The sequence below is a fragment of the Dendrobates tinctorius genome, unplaced genomic scaffold (genome assembly GCF_039654945.1).
Source record: "Dendrobates tinctorius isolate UK_male_01 unplaced genomic scaffold, ASM3965494v1 ptg000065l, whole genome shotgun sequence".
NCBI classification, from domain to species: domain Eukaryota; kingdom Metazoa; phylum Chordata; class Amphibia; order Anura; family Dendrobatidae; genus Dendrobates; species Dendrobates tinctorius.
The window spans coordinates 19,811,720-19,828,415 of record NW_027361733.1 but is presented as its reverse complement, the minus strand read 5'-3'; the positions used below and the strand labels follow the sequence as shown (position 1 = coordinate 19,828,415).

At 48.4% G+C, this 16,696-nt stretch overlaps 1 long non-coding RNA gene across 1 annotated transcript in view; it reads left to right on the top strand.

Moving 5' to 3' along the window:
* Positions 1–15,384, top strand: part of LOC141094936 (uncharacterized) — a 42,140-nt gene extending 26,756 nt beyond the window's left edge. Inside the window, exons 2-3 of the long non-coding RNA XR_012233209.1 lie at positions 13,883–13,991; positions 14,820–15,384. This is a non-coding gene — a long non-coding RNA (uncharacterized lncRNA). The remainder of the gene's footprint in view (positions 1–13,882; positions 13,992–14,819) is intronic.
* The last annotated feature ends 1,312 nt before the right edge of the window (positions 15,385–16,696 follow it).

Below are 16,696 nucleotides of genomic sequence, written 5' to 3'. Positions count from 1 at the left end.
CCTTCTCTCGTGATGTCAGGAATTTTGTGCAGTCCTGTGGGACTTGCTCTCGGTCTAAACCTTGTTCTTGCTCTAGTGGGTTGTTGATGCCTTTGCCGGTGCCCAGGAGGCCATGGACCCATATTTCAATGGATTTTATCTCTGATATGCCTGTCTCTCAGAGAATTACTGTTATTTGGGTGATTTGTGATAGATTCTCTAAGATGGTCCATCTTGTACCACTCCCTAAGTTGCCATCTTCCTCAGAGTTGGTGCCCTTGTTTTTGCAACAGGTGGTTCGCTTGCACGGGATTCCTGAGAACATTGTATCTGACAGAGGAGTTCAGTTTGTGTCTAGATTTTGGAGGACTTTCTGTTCCAAGCTGGGAATTCAGTTGTCCTTCTCCTCTGCGTTTCACCCTCAGACCAATGGGCAGACGGAGAGAACAAACCAGACTTTGGAGTCGTATTTGAGATGTTTTATTTCTGCTGATCAGGATGATTGGGTTTCATTTTTGCCCTTGGCCAAATTTGCTTTAAATAATAGAGCTAGTTCTGCCACTTTGATGTCACCTTTTTTTTGTAACTTTGGGTTTCATCCTCGATTCTCTTCAGGGCAGGTGGAGCCTTCTGCCTGCCCAGGTGTTGACACTGTGGTGGAGAGAATGCACCAGATCTGGGACCAAGTGGTGGATAAGTTGTCTCTCTCCCAGGAAAAGGCCCAGCGGTTTTCCAACCGGCATAGGACCATTGGTCCCCAGTTTAAGGTGGGTGATATGGTTTGGTTGTCATCAAAGAATATCGCTATGAAGGTGGCTTCTCCAAAGTTTAAACCTAGATTTATTGGACCTTACAAGATTTTGGAGATTCTTAATCCAGTCTCTTTTCGATTGGCTCTTCCTGTTACATTTAAGATCCATAACGTGTTTCATAAGTCTCTGTTAAAGAGGTTTGTTGAGCCAGTAGTTCCTGTGGTGGCACCTCCTGACCCAGTATTGGTTGAAGGTAATGTGGAATATGAGGTTGAGAAGATACTGGATTCTCGCCTGGCTAGATGGAGACTCCAGTATTTGGTTAAATGGAAGGGTTATGGCCAGGAGGATAATTCTTGGGTCCCTGCATCCGATATTCATGCCGAAAGATTGGTTCTTGCCTTTCATCGGGCCCATCCTGATCACCCTGGTGGCGTGGATGAGGGTTCGGTGACCCCTCCTCAAGGGGGAGGCACTGTTGTGAGTTCATTTTCCCCTTCACCGTCGATGTCTGATGAACTCCCTCTTCTGGTGAAGGAAGGTAGTGAGGCTGATTACCAAACACCTGATCTGATAGATGATGACTGGGTAACAGGAAATTCTGACTGGATATAAGGCAGCCTACGCCATTCTGAGTCGCTGGTGATTTCTCTGCTGGATTCTTGGAGACCAGTCTGATTCCTGCTTCCAAAGATAAGTTCAATAGCAGAGCAAAAACTTATTAGTTTAGGTTTGTTTACCTTGTTTTTTGGAGTTCAGCCATCCCCGGTCGGGGGTGTGCTGAGTTCCATTTTGGTCTCTGATCAGTTTGTCTCTTTGCTCTGTCTTCAGAATTTACCTGAGTGCTGATATAGTCTTTTTGAAGTCCTAGCAACTTCAGGGCCTGTTTTTCCTATCAGACGGTTGGGACATTTTTTGGTAGGGTTTTTTACGGATTGCAGACAGCAGCTTTTCTATCCTGTCCTTTTTAGTTAGCTTGGGCCCCATCATTTGCTCAACCTATCTTTCTATCTGTGTTAGTGTTTTCATCTTGCTTCACCGTCATTATATGTTGGGGGCTGCCTATTGCTTTGGGGTCTGCTCTGGGGCAGTTTAGATTTCCCCTTTCTTTCTTTAGGCCTATTTAGTTCTCCGGCTGTGTTCGAGGGGTCTAGGGCATCGTAGGAACCCCCCACGGCTACTGTTAGTTGTTGTGGATAGGATCAGGGGTCTGAAATCCGATAGCTACCAACCTCTCCGGGTTTCTGGACTTAGCTTGTATTTTTGTTTTTTCCTCCTTCGGTGACTCAATCATAACACCCTCTCCTTTAACTCGCCATTCCACAGGAGAGAGTTCTTTGTGCTCCTCTATATCCTCCTGAAGTGAGACAGATGCTCACAGTTCGCTCATCCTTTTCTGTCTCTCATGCACTACTTTCTGCCAAAAGAAATCGTCTTGTGCATTCCTCAGGGACGAATTACCAGCACGGTAACACGGAGTACTCGGAACTTCAGGTTGAGAGGGCGGGGACGAACCCAAATCTGATGGAGCAGTAATTCCAGGAGCCTATTCCTCTTCTGGGTCAACACGTGGAGGGGCGAGAAATTCCTCCTCTTCACAATTGACGACTGCAGAAGGAGATATCTCAGGTCCACATTGCATCTCTTCTAATTGGTCAGGTTCCCTTGGGCTCGGGGGCTGTTAACTATCCAATTCAGAGAACGAAGCAAGGGATTCTTCTTCATTACAATGTGGAACCATGGGAGTGGGCGTTTGAGGAACACTTGTCACTTTCTCCCCTCCGTCGGGAATTTGTGGCAGGCAAGGTAGTGAGATACTTCGGTGGACTACTCGCGTAGGCGTCCCTTCTTCCATTTCAGATTGAACCTTGCAGATGGGAACTTTGGATCCAATTTAGAGTTTCACCAGATTCGCCTCCACGCTCAAGAGCAGCACAGTCATCTCACTGTAGACAGTCAATACCTTCTCCCTTTATTCTCGGCGTCCGATGTCGTGGCTCTGGCTGGCTCTGGGTGTGGCTCCTCTCTTCTCGCCATACCATTTCTCCCAGGGGTGGCATTCTCTACAATTAGCAGAACCTTCAGAGGGGTGAGTAGATCTTCGCCGTCGGCTCTCTTGGTTGGAGCAACTTCGGGACTGGTGTCCCAGTCTTCCACACGTCCAACACCCACTTCTGCGCCTCTCTGGTGGGCACTTTGGTCAGGATCGCCGTCCTCTATGGGAAGCAAAAGCCCTCTGCAAAAGCTCTCCACCCCACGATATGGGGTTAAATTCTGAAGCTGCTGCTGAGGTTTTCTGCATGCTGCGCACCTCTCCTCTAACTTCTTTCATTTTTTGCCGCGAGTTACCTTGGGATATGACGTTGGACTCCAGGACAGCAGCAAGGGCTTCCTTCAGGCTCTCGAATTCTTCCCATATTTTTTGCATTCCCTGCCATAATTCGCGGGACCACTTCGGCTCTTCCTCGTTTGGGGTGGATGCCTTGCAGCTCTGGACCATCCCCACTAAGGCTGCAGCCCCCTGCTCCTGCTCTCTTTTGTGCGCTTCTGCCCCCATCTCTGAAAAAGTCATGCACAGGTTAGCTTGCAGGCGCTCATGCAAGGCTTGCTTAAGCAGCGCATCTCTACAGCCTGTCACTAGCTGGTCTCGCAGCACTATCTCAGGGGGTCTTACGCCTATGACATCTCGCTTAGCAGTTGCAGGAAGGTCCGCCTCGCTATTGCTTCCCCCAGGCAGCAGGAGAAGGTCCGCCTCACTCAAGCCTCCCTCCAGGTACAGGGGATGCAGCCTTTTCAGTTCCGGACCCGGCATGCAGGTACCCGCGGTCTGGTCATCCCCCTTACAACTTCATCAAATATGTACTACAAAAAATAATTGTTTCCCCATTGTATTCACCTTGTATCTGCATTCATAGAGTGCAGGTATCAATGAAATTGAGATGCTGGTTGGAAGGCTAGCCATGTGATGCAGTACACCACTTTTTTCAGCCCTTTGAATGGCCTAGTGCATGGGCCGGAAAGCAATTGCCAAAACTCTGGACCTTACAAGTTAGTGACCAACATGGACTGGTGGTCACTGATTACTAGAGACTGGGTACTGTACTGTACATAAGACACCACTAATCAGTGGCTGGGTACTTTACATAAGATGCCAATTACCAAGGACTGGATACTATACAGAAGATACCACTAACATAGTCATCCATATAGTATAATACACAGCCCATAGTCATTCATATAGTATAATGCACCTAATAATCATCCACAAAGTATACTGCACAGCCCATAGTTATCTATAAAGTATAATGCACCTCAGTCATCTATAAAGTATAATACACAGCCTATAGTTATCCATATAGTATAATGCACAGCCTATAGTAATCCATGTAGTGTAATGCATGGCTCATAGTCATTCATAAAGTATAATGCACAGCCCATAATCACCCCTAAAGTATAATGCACTCAGACGCACATCCGGTTGAAGATTTTGATGGAATCGGAAGGCCTCTTGCCGGCCAGGCCCTAGTCGCAGTGGTGACCGCTGTGACCACGGTCGTTACGCCACACCTAATTACAATGGACTGGGTACTGAACTTGCTAATAACAAGGGACTGGGTACTGAACTTGCTAATTACAAGGGACTTGGTACTGTACATGCCACTGGTTACCATGGACTGGCTACTGTACATACCATTCATTACAGGGACAGTTACTGTACTTAATAATTATAAGGAACTGGGTACTGTATCACTGGTTACCAGAGACTCATACTGTACATCACACTGATTTCCAATAAAGAGTATTGCGTATACCACAGATTACCAGAGACCAGATCATATAATTACCACTGATTACCAGAGACTGGGTACTGCACTTATTACTGATCACCAGGCACTGTACATACCACTGAATACCAGGGACTGGACACTGTACATACCAATACTTTATATACCGCTGATAGCCATGGTCTAGGCACTGTACTTATTACCAGAGGTTAGGTACTGTATATACCACTGATTACCAGAGACTGGAGACTGTACAAGCCACTAATTACCAAGGACTGGGTACGGCACACACTACTAATTACCGAGGACTGAGTACTGTACTTATTACCAGGGACTGGGTACTGTATATACCACTGATTATCAGCGACTGAGTTCTGCACACACTACTAATTAAGGGGGACTGGTTACTGTATATACCATTAACTACCGAGGACTGGGTACTGTACTTATTACCGGAGACTGGGCACTGTCTATACTGCTGATTACCAGGGGCTGAGTACTGTACAGACCATTGACCACCTGGACCTCAAAGAGCCACAGTCTTGCACAACCTGTAGGGACAATGGGCATAGGATGTTCTTTTTTTCTATGTGTTTTTTAACATTTACAGGAAATCCCGCTTTGATCCCACAATGTTCCCGTAAAACTTTTCTGCCTTTTCACTGAAATCTCTGTTTTGTTTCTCTGTCTTTTTTTGCGAAAAAAAAAATTCTAAATCAACAACGTGAATAAACTTTTCCCTCAGACATCACATTTATCTGATCCACCTAATATAACATCAAATATTTTCCCAGAGATTATAACTTAGAGGTGGGGGGGTTACTCGCAGTTAGCCCCCCACACACACCTTTTACAGGAGTCCATTTGTTTATTTTCCTATAACAACAGTGGTTCGTGCCTTTGCCTTGCTGTTTGAGGACGGAGCACCGGTTGGCATAAGCACACAATGCTGTTTGCGCTCCTATTCTGAGCAAACTGCTACCTGAGCGGTCATCAAATAATAAAACTGCATTTATATAGAATGCGGACCTGTCGAGACAAGAGCAGCATCTGCCGTGCCATTCCTCAACTTGCAGCGTAGTTGAACAGTTAGGTAAACGGCCCTTTAAAATCTTACATTTCTTAGGTTGTTTTGCTACAAAGAATGCTCTTATGCTCAAGTCACATCCAAAGCTGCATCCAAAGTTCTGTTGGCTTCTTGTTAGCTTCCAAGATCATGTCACTATGTTCTTCGTTGTTTGATTACCGCAGGGGTGTAGCTGGGGTTGAGTAACTGAGCCCTGTGCTGACTGCCAGCGGAGTACCAATAAGCAAATTTATATAAAGGGCTTGGGGCAAGCAAACTGAACATTTGCCCTAGGTGATGGAAGGTTGAGCTATGGCTTTGGATCAGTACTTGGAGCATTTATGTCAGGTTTTACCAGGAGTACTTTAACCTACCAGGTGACAATAGCCACCTTGTAGGTTAGGGTACTCCTTCAGAATTATGTCCACTTTCACAACCAGTGTATGGTTCTGATGCATCAAAAATGCAAACTGTGGGACGTGTGGAATACTTCTCACCTTACTATATCAACATGTAGACAATAGTTTGATACCATCATAATAGCTGTAGTGAAGAATACTGTTAGGGCTGGCGGAATGCACCAAATAATAAAGATGGTAATAAGGTGCGTTCACAGCCCGGGGTCCAACGTGCAGGGGTGGTAACCTGCTGCTCAGTAATGGCGAATGCTATATGGCGGTATACTATAAGAACACACGCGGGTTATCGTCACCCGGTGTGTACAGAGGCAGACTCTGTTGCTTCACAGAGCCACACTACCACTGAACAAACGCCAGAGCCTGTTTGTGCTCACAGAGCTTGGCTAAAAGAGCGCACAGTGTATGGCCACAGAACGCTACCCCAAGGACATGAGGTTGGAGTCCCTCTAGGCCCACTGAGAGCGCGGCGTCACTGCCGAGAGCGCCGCTAAAGACGCTGGCTGTGAAGTGTGAGTGTGAAGCACGTGCACTGAGGCGTGCTGTGCTGGATCACTGGTGAGGACCAATGTCTGACTCAAACCCTGACCTACCTACACCTAAGCCTGGGCGCTAGCAGGCTATGCTGCACAACACATGCGTACCAAGGGTAGGGGTTTCATAATGAGTCAATCACCAGACACATTCATACGTGCATACATCTCTCACACCTCATAGTAAATACAGTCTATCCTAGCGCATTCCACTGCGTCTGAAGAAGAATGGGAGACCGCTGGGTGCAAGGCTCTGGATTCCTGCTGTGCAGTGGCAGGAACCCAACGCCTAACATTACCCCCCTCCTAGGGCCCCCTCCCCTCTGAGCCTCGCTACGCTCAAACGCCGCAATGAGGAGCGGAGCGTGGAAGTTCTCCACTGGCTCCCAGGTCCGAGCCTCTGGACCATGACCCTTCCAATCCACCAGATAAAACTTTTTGCCCCGCATCACCTTGCATCCCACGATGGCATTGACCTCAAACTTGTCCGAAGACAAGTCTGATGTCCCGGCAGATGACTCGGAGAACCGGGACAAGTGAACAGGCTTAAGGAGGGACACGTGGAATGTATCAGAGATAGCCAAGTGTGGTGGAAGGGCCAGACGGTAGACCACAGAGCTGATCTGCTTCTGCTCGAGGACCTTGAAGGGGCCAATGTAGCGCGGAGGAACTTAGCGGACTCTACCCACAGCCTGATGTTTCGGGAGGAGAGCCACACCAAGTCGCTAGGGGCAAAAGTAGGAGCAGGGCGCCGGTGTGCGTCAACGGAGGTCCTCACTCTCTCCTTGGAAGCCCAGATAGAATCCTGGGTGCGATCCCAAATGTCGCGTGCCTCCACCGCCCAGTCAGTGGATGACACGGGCATGGGCACAGGGACGCATGGATGCTGACCATAATTCAGGAGGAATGGGGTCTGACCGGTGGAGTCGGCCACAGCATTGTTCAAAGCGAACTCTGCCCACGGCAGCAAGGATGCCCAGTAGTCCTGCCTGGCCGAGACAAAATGTCGAAGATATGTGATCAGGGTCAGGTTAGTTCTCTCTACCAACCCGTTTGTCTTGGGATGATAGGCCAAGGAGAGATTCAGCTCAATGCTGAACAGGGGACAAAGCTCTCTCCAAAATTGGGACGCAAACTGAGGACCCCGGTTACTGACAATTTTGTCCGGCATGACATGCAGGCGGAAAACGTGCTTAATGAAGAACACTGCCAGGCCCCACGCAGAAGGTAACCGGGAGAGAGGTACCAAGTGCACTATCTTAGAGAAATGTTCGGTAACAACCCAAATGACCGTGCTGCCACTGGACTTGGGTAGCCCCACCACAAAGTCCATACTGACCATCTCCCAGGGCCTGTCCGCTACAGGCAGAGGAAAAAGAAGCCCACTGCCGAGAGGACCTATTCTGGGCGCAAGAGACGCACGCCTGAATATAGTCTCTGACGTCACGGGCCATATGCGGCCAGCAGTACGTCCTCGCCAAAAGCTCAGAGGTCCGTTTTGTCCCGAAATGTCCACCCACCCTGGACGAATGAGCCCAAGAGAGGACCTCCGGTCGCAGACGGGCAGGGACAAATGTCTTGCCCGGAGGTACTGACTCAAGGGCAACCGGAGCCACAGTCCTCAGGCTCTCGGATGGGACGATCAGCCGAGGCTCCTCCTCCTCTTCCTCCGATGACACCACAGAGCGGGAGAGAGCATTGGCCCGGACGTTCTCCCCGGAGAGAAAATGGAGGGTGAAGTGGAACCGGGAAAAGAACAAAGACCATCTGGCCTGGCGAGGGTTTAGCCGCTGGGCTGTTTGCAAATACACCAAGTTTTTGTGGTGGGTGAACACCTGGAAAGGGTGGCGAGCCCCCTCCAGGAGGTGTCTCCACTCCGAGAAGGCCAACTTCATCGCTAGCAACTCCCTGTCCCCGATGGCATAATTCCTCTCCGCCGGTGTGAAGGTCTTGGAGAAAAAGAAGCATGGGTGCTTCCGACCTTGCGTGTCCTTCTGAAACAGGACCGCTCCAGCACCGACGGAAGAGGCATCCACTTCCAGAATGAAGGGTTTATATACAACGGGGCGATGTAGAATGGGAGCGCTAGCGAAATGGGACTTAATGGGGGAGAAGGCCTTGGAGACTGGTTACGGCCACAACTTGGGATTTGCACCCTTCTTAGTGAGGGCTACCAAGGGTGCTACCAAAGTCGAGAAGTGGGGAATGAATTGGCGATAGTAATTTATGAACCCCATAAAGCGCTGCACCGCTTTGCGAGAATGAGGTTCCTGCCAATCCATCACCGCCTATAGCTTGGCAGGATCCATGGCCAATCCCCGGGCAGAGATGATATAGCACAGGAAAGGCAAGGACTCCTGTTCAAACACACACTTCTCCAACTTGGCATAGAGGGAGTTTGACCGCAGGCGATCGAAAACTTTGCAAACATCTCTCCGGTGGGAGTCAATATCTGGAGAGTAGATGAGAATATCATCCAGATAGACTACAACCGAGGAGGTAAGCATATCCCGGAAGATATCGTTCATAAAGTCTTGGAAGACGGCTGGGGCATTACAGAGGCCGAAGGGCATCACCAGGTATACATAGTGCCCATCCCTGGTGTTAAATGCCGTCTTCCATTCGTCCCCATCACGGATGCGAATCAGGTTGTAAGCCCCCCGCAGATCAAGTTTGGAAAACACCCTCGCTCCCCGTAGCCTATCAAACAGCTCTGATATCAGGGGCAGAGGATACTTATTCTTAACGGTGATAGCGTTAAGACCCCTGTAATCAATGCAAGGACGTAGTTCCTCACTCTTCTTCTGGACGAAGAAGAATCCCGCCTCCGCTGGTGACACTGACTTCCTAATGAATCCTCTTGCCAGATTCTCCCTGATGTATTGAGACATGGCCTCTGTCTCCGGGAGAGATAGGGGATAGACTCGACCCTGGGGAGGCTCAGCACCAGGCAAGAGGTCAATAGGACAGTCATAGGGGCGATGCAGTGGAAGGGTCTCTGCCGCCTTTTTGGAGAACACGTCCGCATACTTTCGATAGTGTTTGGGGAGTGAGGAGAGATCAGCGGGAACCTCGGTGGAGGCAACCTGAACGCACTCCCTCAGACATCTACCCTCACATGATTTACTCCACCCAATAATCCTCCCTGAGGACCACTCTATATTGGGGGAGTGGTACCGCAGCCAGGGGACCCCTAGGAGTACCTGGTCAATACCCTCGGGCATGTCGAGGAGGGATATCGTCTCCTGATGAGATGGAGCCACTGAGAGTAACAAGGGGACGGTTATCTGTGAGGGTAGAGTGGCGCCGTTCACCACTCTAATGGTGACTGGTGTAGACATCATAACCAGGGGTATAGCATGCCATTGAGCGAAGGCTGATGACATAAAATTGCCCTCTGCCTCGGAATCCACGCAAACCTTCACCGCCAGAGTGGAAGAATCAAACTCAAGTGTCCCCTTAAGGACAGCTTGGAGGAAAACGTCGCTGATTCTAGTGCGCCGCCTCCTATGGCCACTAGGCGCGAGTGTTCTCCCAGCTGCTGTGGGCACCGGTTGCAAAGGTGACCGGACTGCCGGCAAACATGACAGCTCACAGGAGCTCGAGCGGACCGGGGCCTGGATCCCTCACGGGAAGCCCCCTGATGCTCGGACGCCCGATCGGGAGATTCCAGAGGTTTAGCCAAACTAGGTGCCAACCTAAACCTCTGCCTACACTGGTCCCGCTCCAACCTTCGCTCGGAGAAGCGAAGATCTATACGGGTGGAGACAGTGATAAGCTCCTCCAGTGTAGCGGGAATCTCCCTGGTGGCCAGAGCGTCCTTCACATGGCCAGCCAAACCTCTCCAGAATGCCGGAATGAGGACCTTATCTGGCCACTCTAACTCTGAGGCCAGCGTCTGGAACTGGATGGCAAAGTGGCTGACCATGGACGAGCCCTGTGACAATGCCAGCAGCCGGAGCACGGTGTCATGGTCCCAGGAAGACCTGCTTCAGAGTGTCCAAGAACCGCGAGACACTCTGCACCACATGATCACCACGCTCCCACAGCAGTGTGGCCCACTCCAAAGCCCTGCCCGTCAAGAGGGGAATAATCCCACTTTAGTCCGCTCAGAGGGGAATCGTGTGGCCAGCAGCTCCAGCTGTATAGAGCACTGGCTTACGAAACCCTTACAAGAAGCACCATCACCCGAGAACATCTCGGGCAGCGGGAGGCGGGACAAAGTCGGGGCAGGAATGGCTTTGGTCACACGGGAGACAGCCTCCGTGGCTGCTTGAACAGCGACCGCAGTAACATCCGCAGCTGAGGCTGAACGCTCGAGAGCCGCCAACCTGCCCTGCAGCTGCCGGATGTACTGCAGCAGTCGCTGTTCATCCGCCATTACTAGCCAGACCCTGGTGCTAGGATAATGTTAGGGCTGGCGGAACGCACCAAATAATAAAGATGGTAATAAGGTGCATTCGCAGCCCGGGGTCCACCGTGCAAGGGTGGTAATCTGCTGCTCAGTAATGGCGGATGCTATTTGGCGGTATACTATAAGAACACACACAGGTTATTGTCACCCGGTGTGTACAGGGGAAGACTCTGTTGCTTCACAGAGCCGCACTACCACTGAACATAAACGCTGGAGCCTGTTTGTGCTCACAGAGCTCGGCTAAAAGAGCGCACAGTGTACGGCCACAGAACGCTACCCCAAGGACACGGGGTTAGAGTCCCTCTAGGCCCACTGAGAATGCGGCGTCGCTGCCACGAGCACCGCCAAAGACGCTGGCAGTGAAGTGTGGAGCACGTGCACTGAGGCGTGCTGTGCTGGATTACTGGTGAGGACCAATGTTTGACTCAAACCCTGACCTACCTACATCTAAGCCTGGGCACTAGCAGGCCAGGCTGCACAACACATGCGTACCAAGGGTAGGGGTTTCATAATGAGTCAATCACCAGATACATTCATACGTGCATAATCTCTCACACCTCATAGTCTGTAAATACAGTCTATCCTAGCGCATGGGCGTGCGGCCATGCGAACCTTTTATAGCCACGGGCGTCCGAGACCTTCCTGGCTTCTCGGATGGGCCAATCCGAACACGAGCAGGACCTGAACACGTGACCCTCGATCTCCAATGGGAGATCACTCCACAGGCATGCTCAGTGGCCCGACATGAGGACTTAGTCCCTGGAGAATCTTGCTGCTGAGCAGCATGCATTGTCATACCTGTGCCAGAGGTGGCAGTAGCAAGCAAACCCACGGAGTTGGCCTGGGCAGAACGTCGGGACTGACTAATCTGCTGAGCAGACTCCACTGCGGCTGAAGAATGGGAGACCGCTGGGTGCAAGGCTCTGGATTCCTGCTGTGCAGTGGCAGGAACCCGACGCCTAACAAATACATTGATTCACGCTTTATAGTTTCATAATATCATTAGCATTGTGGTGGTTCTTTATGGCGGTAGGATAGTAATAGTCTTAGGTTTATGTTCGATATGTTGAATATAATGTATCACTTTGAGCTATGCATAGCCAAACATATAGAATAATCAACAATGCCCGGAAGCTTTACTCCGGAAAGCATTTTAACCATGAAATGCCGTTCCGGAAGCGGCGAAAAAATCTCTCTCTCTCTCCTTCCAGACCGCGGTCGCTTTAAATTTGCTGCACTTTTCATCTTCGGCGGATCCGAACAAATTAGCGTCCGCTGACATCCATATGTCACAACAGAGGCAGATCCGTTAATTTTCGTTTTTGGCGGATGTCAGCTGTCAGCTGGCGGAAGTGTGAAACAGGCCTTACTTAACAATTATTTGCTGTTTTGTTTATAGAGCTCCTATGCAGACCTATGCATCTACATTATAATCGCCCACAAGCAATCTCATTGAAGTCCAATGCCTAACATTTAGGGATGTCTCTAATCCAACAATGCAAATTTTGTTGGGGAAGTGGGACTTAGCAACCCAGATGTGAGTGTGAAGAGCAATCCAAGTGGTGTGGCTTAAAGGGGATTACCTTTTAAATTAAATTGCCTCCATTGCCATTAAAAAAGCAAACCTCTTTGTACTCACCTTCCCTGGGTCCATCGGAAAGTCTCCGCCACTGTTCCCCGGTGTTTGGCATTGACTGCAGTGCTGGTGACAGCTTGAGAGTGTGCATAAGACAATCAGTGAGCTCAGTGGCTCTAGTGCCACTCGTGTAGATGGAAAGCACTGTTCAGGGCCGCAGAGCTCATTTATTGAGTGCTGTGCTTTCAACATCGTAGCCTGTTGTGTATTCCCTTGCTCGGATTTCTGAGTCGAAGCTCCCTCTGCTCCCTCTGATGGTTACTGAGAGTAGTGGAGCTGGCCAGGTTGATGGAAGTTCCCCACCTGATGATGATAATTGGGAACCTGGGATTACTGGCTGGGAGCATATAATTGAGCTGGCTGCTCTTGAAAGTTGCTGGTGAATTTCCTCCTTGTGCATTTGGAGTTCTTTTGTCCCCTGCCTCATCTGCATGGTTTAGTTAAGTGATTCTTTTGCTAATCCTTTGCATCTAATCTGGTTGTGCCTTTTTTTTTTGCTTTCTGCTTTGTTGCTAGGGTTCAGCGTGCTCCCTGCTGGGCCCTGCTTCATATGTTACAGCCTGTTCTGTCCCCTGTGGTAGTATCTTTTTGCTTTGCTTCCAGTTTATACCAGAGTGCTGATCTAGAGGGGGTGAGGTCGTGTGGCCTCAGGTTTTTTGTATATCAGAAGTGTTGGACTTTTTTAGGGTTTTGTGCGTGATTGCAGACAGTATCTTTTCTGTCCTGTCCTGTCCTGTCCTGTCTAGACAGCTTGGGCCCCACCGTTTGCTCAGTCTGTTCTCTGTCTGTGTTTGTGTCTCATCTTGTCTCACCGACAATATATGTTTGGGGACTGTCTATTCCTTTGGGGATCTTCTCCGGGGCAGTTTAGATTTCACCTTTCTGTCTTTAGGCTTAGTTAGTTCTCCGGCTGTGACGAAGCGTCTAGGGCATCGTAGGAACGCTCCACGGCTACTGCTAGTTGTGTTGATAGGATCAGGGGTCTGCAATCCACTTAGTTACCAACCTTTCTGGTCTTCTGGTGGCTTAGCCTGTTCCTGCCATCCTCCTCGGTGACCCATTCATAACAGTAGCCAATGGCAGACATGTTTTTATAGCAAACTGAAGCCAGGAAATAAATGTTGTTGCAATCTGAATTTTTGGTTTTACGTGTTAAGTATAGTATAAAATTCTTTCCAACATTTTGGTTGAAAAAACAGGAATGTTTATGCCCAGGCTCCAAGGACCACCATGGAATGTGTCTACCTGGATTGAAACATCCAGGTTTAACCCTAACCCTTTTTATTTACCATATCCTATAGCAACAAGCGTAGATGGAATGAAGGACATATTACAGAGTGTGAAGATGGAAAGTTCGAACATGGGATTGGTACTCAATACAAAGAGGACAAAGATATTGACTACTGCCAGGTACGACCAGGACACATTTGAAATGGACTTAGACAAACTGAAAGTTGTAAGGGACTTGAACCTACTCGGACCAATGATAACCCAAGATTAGTGATAAGTGAGTATACTCGTTACACGGGTTTCTCTGAGCATGTTCGGGTGGTCTCCAGTATTTTGGCCTGCTCGGAGATTTAGTTTGTGTCGAAGTAGCATGATTTATGGCTGCTAGCCAGCCTGAATACATGTGAGGAATGCTTGTTTGTTAGGAAATCTCCACATGTATTCAGGCTGTCCTGCAACCATAAATCATGCAGCTGAGACGATGAAAACTAAATCCCTGAACACGCCAAAATACTCGGAGGGCACCCGAGCATGCTTGGGAAAACCCGAGTAACGAGTATACTCGCTCATCACTACTCAAGATGCAAATCAAGGAACATTTCACTGGCAACAAAGACATTGCTCATACATAGTCTGAGCTTTTCTGCAGTAACATGGATGCTAAACCTGGATGATAAAGAAACAAGACAGAAGAAGAAACAACACTTTTGAAATATGACGCTGTAGAATTACAGTATGTTATCAATACCATGGATGGCAAGAAGAACTATCAAATCAATTTTGGAATAAATCAAGCCACACATGTCACTGAAATGACTATATCTCTAGTAAGCTATATTTATATTGTATGCTGTTTATTATACACCATAATTTGGGTATTTTTCTGCTCAGTATCCCTTGGACAGCATTGTGCTTTTTAATATATTTTTATTATTATATTTTAAATATTCATCAATAAAGTTCATTGATTTTACTTTTTTGGGATCTCTTCCTTTTCCCTTATCATAGCACTGTATGGGATAATAGTGATATGTCACTGAAAGCAAGGATCACCGAGCTACGACTTGCCTACTTCAGACACATCATATGAAGAAATCAATCACTGGAGAAGGACATCATGGTCAGAAGAATAGAAGGATCAAGGAGAAGACCAGCAACCCGTTGGCTTGATACAATCAAAATAACGACCCTGATCAACCTATCTAGGCTTGTAGGAAGATAAATCTTCCTACAGATTGTTCATTCATCAAGCTACTACTGATCAACTTCAAGCCGAGCGTCGTTAAGTATATAGTCCTATTTTGGACACAAGCATTATAGAATTTCCTAGTCGATATAAAGAGCATTCTAGGGGAGTGGGGCTGAAAATGTGTCACTTATTAGGTTGTGTGCTGTTGTTTCAAAACTATCAATGTTTTATGAGCAGGAGATTGTCACTACCTGACTTGACTGGCTGCCCATGTGCCTTCTGGTCCAACCATGCCTCCAGCACTGACATGCAGCTTACTGTCAATATACAATGTACATAAAAAGCTTCTAATCAGTAGTGCGGTAGGGGGGCTTAGCTTTCTGAGTACTGCTACACCTACATAAGAGGAAACTCTTATTTCTGCACCTAGTAAAGTAAGTGATACATCAATAAAATCATGGTCTTTTTTCTTGCGTAATGTTGCCCTCAGATGAGGTAGCAAACACCTGGAGACAGATTCCTTTTAAATGGTATGAATGTTGATTTTTCATTGTTGGTAAGGGTAAAGTCTGTCATAGGCTGTCAGCTCAAAAAGTTGAACCCGGATAGTCTTGGCACTTAACCATTTCATCTTGCATATGTAAGGCAGCCACGGTTGTAGTCATGGCAACTGGCTGTTCTGTTCCCACACCCTGGCGCCTCACAGATGAAACAAGTCCTTTCAGCTCTGTATGCAATACTGTAACCCCTTCAGCTGCTGGAGTTTCCACGTTCCCTGTTACTTCAGCCTCTGATGCATAAATCCCATAAATCACTCAGTACTCCATATTACTGCCCAACAGTGCAAATTTACTTAACAATAAAACAGTCTTTACTTTGGCGGTACACATCACATACAGAGTCATTTTCCTTTCTTTCCTGGTCATCTGGACAGGCCCCGTTCTCACTAGCAACTTCCTCTGCCTGGCAATCCCGGCTGTATCTTTTGAGACAATCCGTATCCCTCCTGTCCTTCCTGTTACCAGCTTTGTGTCAGCCCCGTGTCCGGCTCCAATAGGAAGAGGTGCCAGGAATGCTTTCACTGCAGCTCCCCCCAGTCATAGACCCTGGGTCCTAATTAGGGATGATCCATTTGAGCTGGTGCCCATCTGCACTGTTCTCTGCCTGGGGCCCCTTACTGTCACCACAGCTTTATCCCCATGGCTATGATCCTTTGTTTTATCTCTCTGCTCACAAGTCCAGCCCTTGGGAAGGCTGCCCGGGTGTCTGACACAACCAGAAAGTATCCTGACTAAACTCCCCTGCTCTGTGCTGCCCCTCCCATCTAGTTAGCCACTGTGCTGCCTATCTCCTAACCTATTCTATAATACTCTCCAGTCATTTTCTCTATAATGTCCCCCCTTTATTCTACCCCACTATGGTCCTATACTACCTAAGATTCCATTCTATCCCTAAGCCTATAAACAGTGTATGACAGATACAATATCTAAACATTACATTACACGTTACAGGACATGACATTACAGTGTATAAACATTCATAAACAATGAGGTGCCGCATGTGATTGTGTGAACAGCATCCCGAAGAGAGGAGGCACGTGAGGTTCCCCACCACCTCCTTACACATATTCCAGGGCAAAAATTCTTTAAAAACCTGGACTAACAATGGGGCCACCTGGATTGCATCCATGGAATTG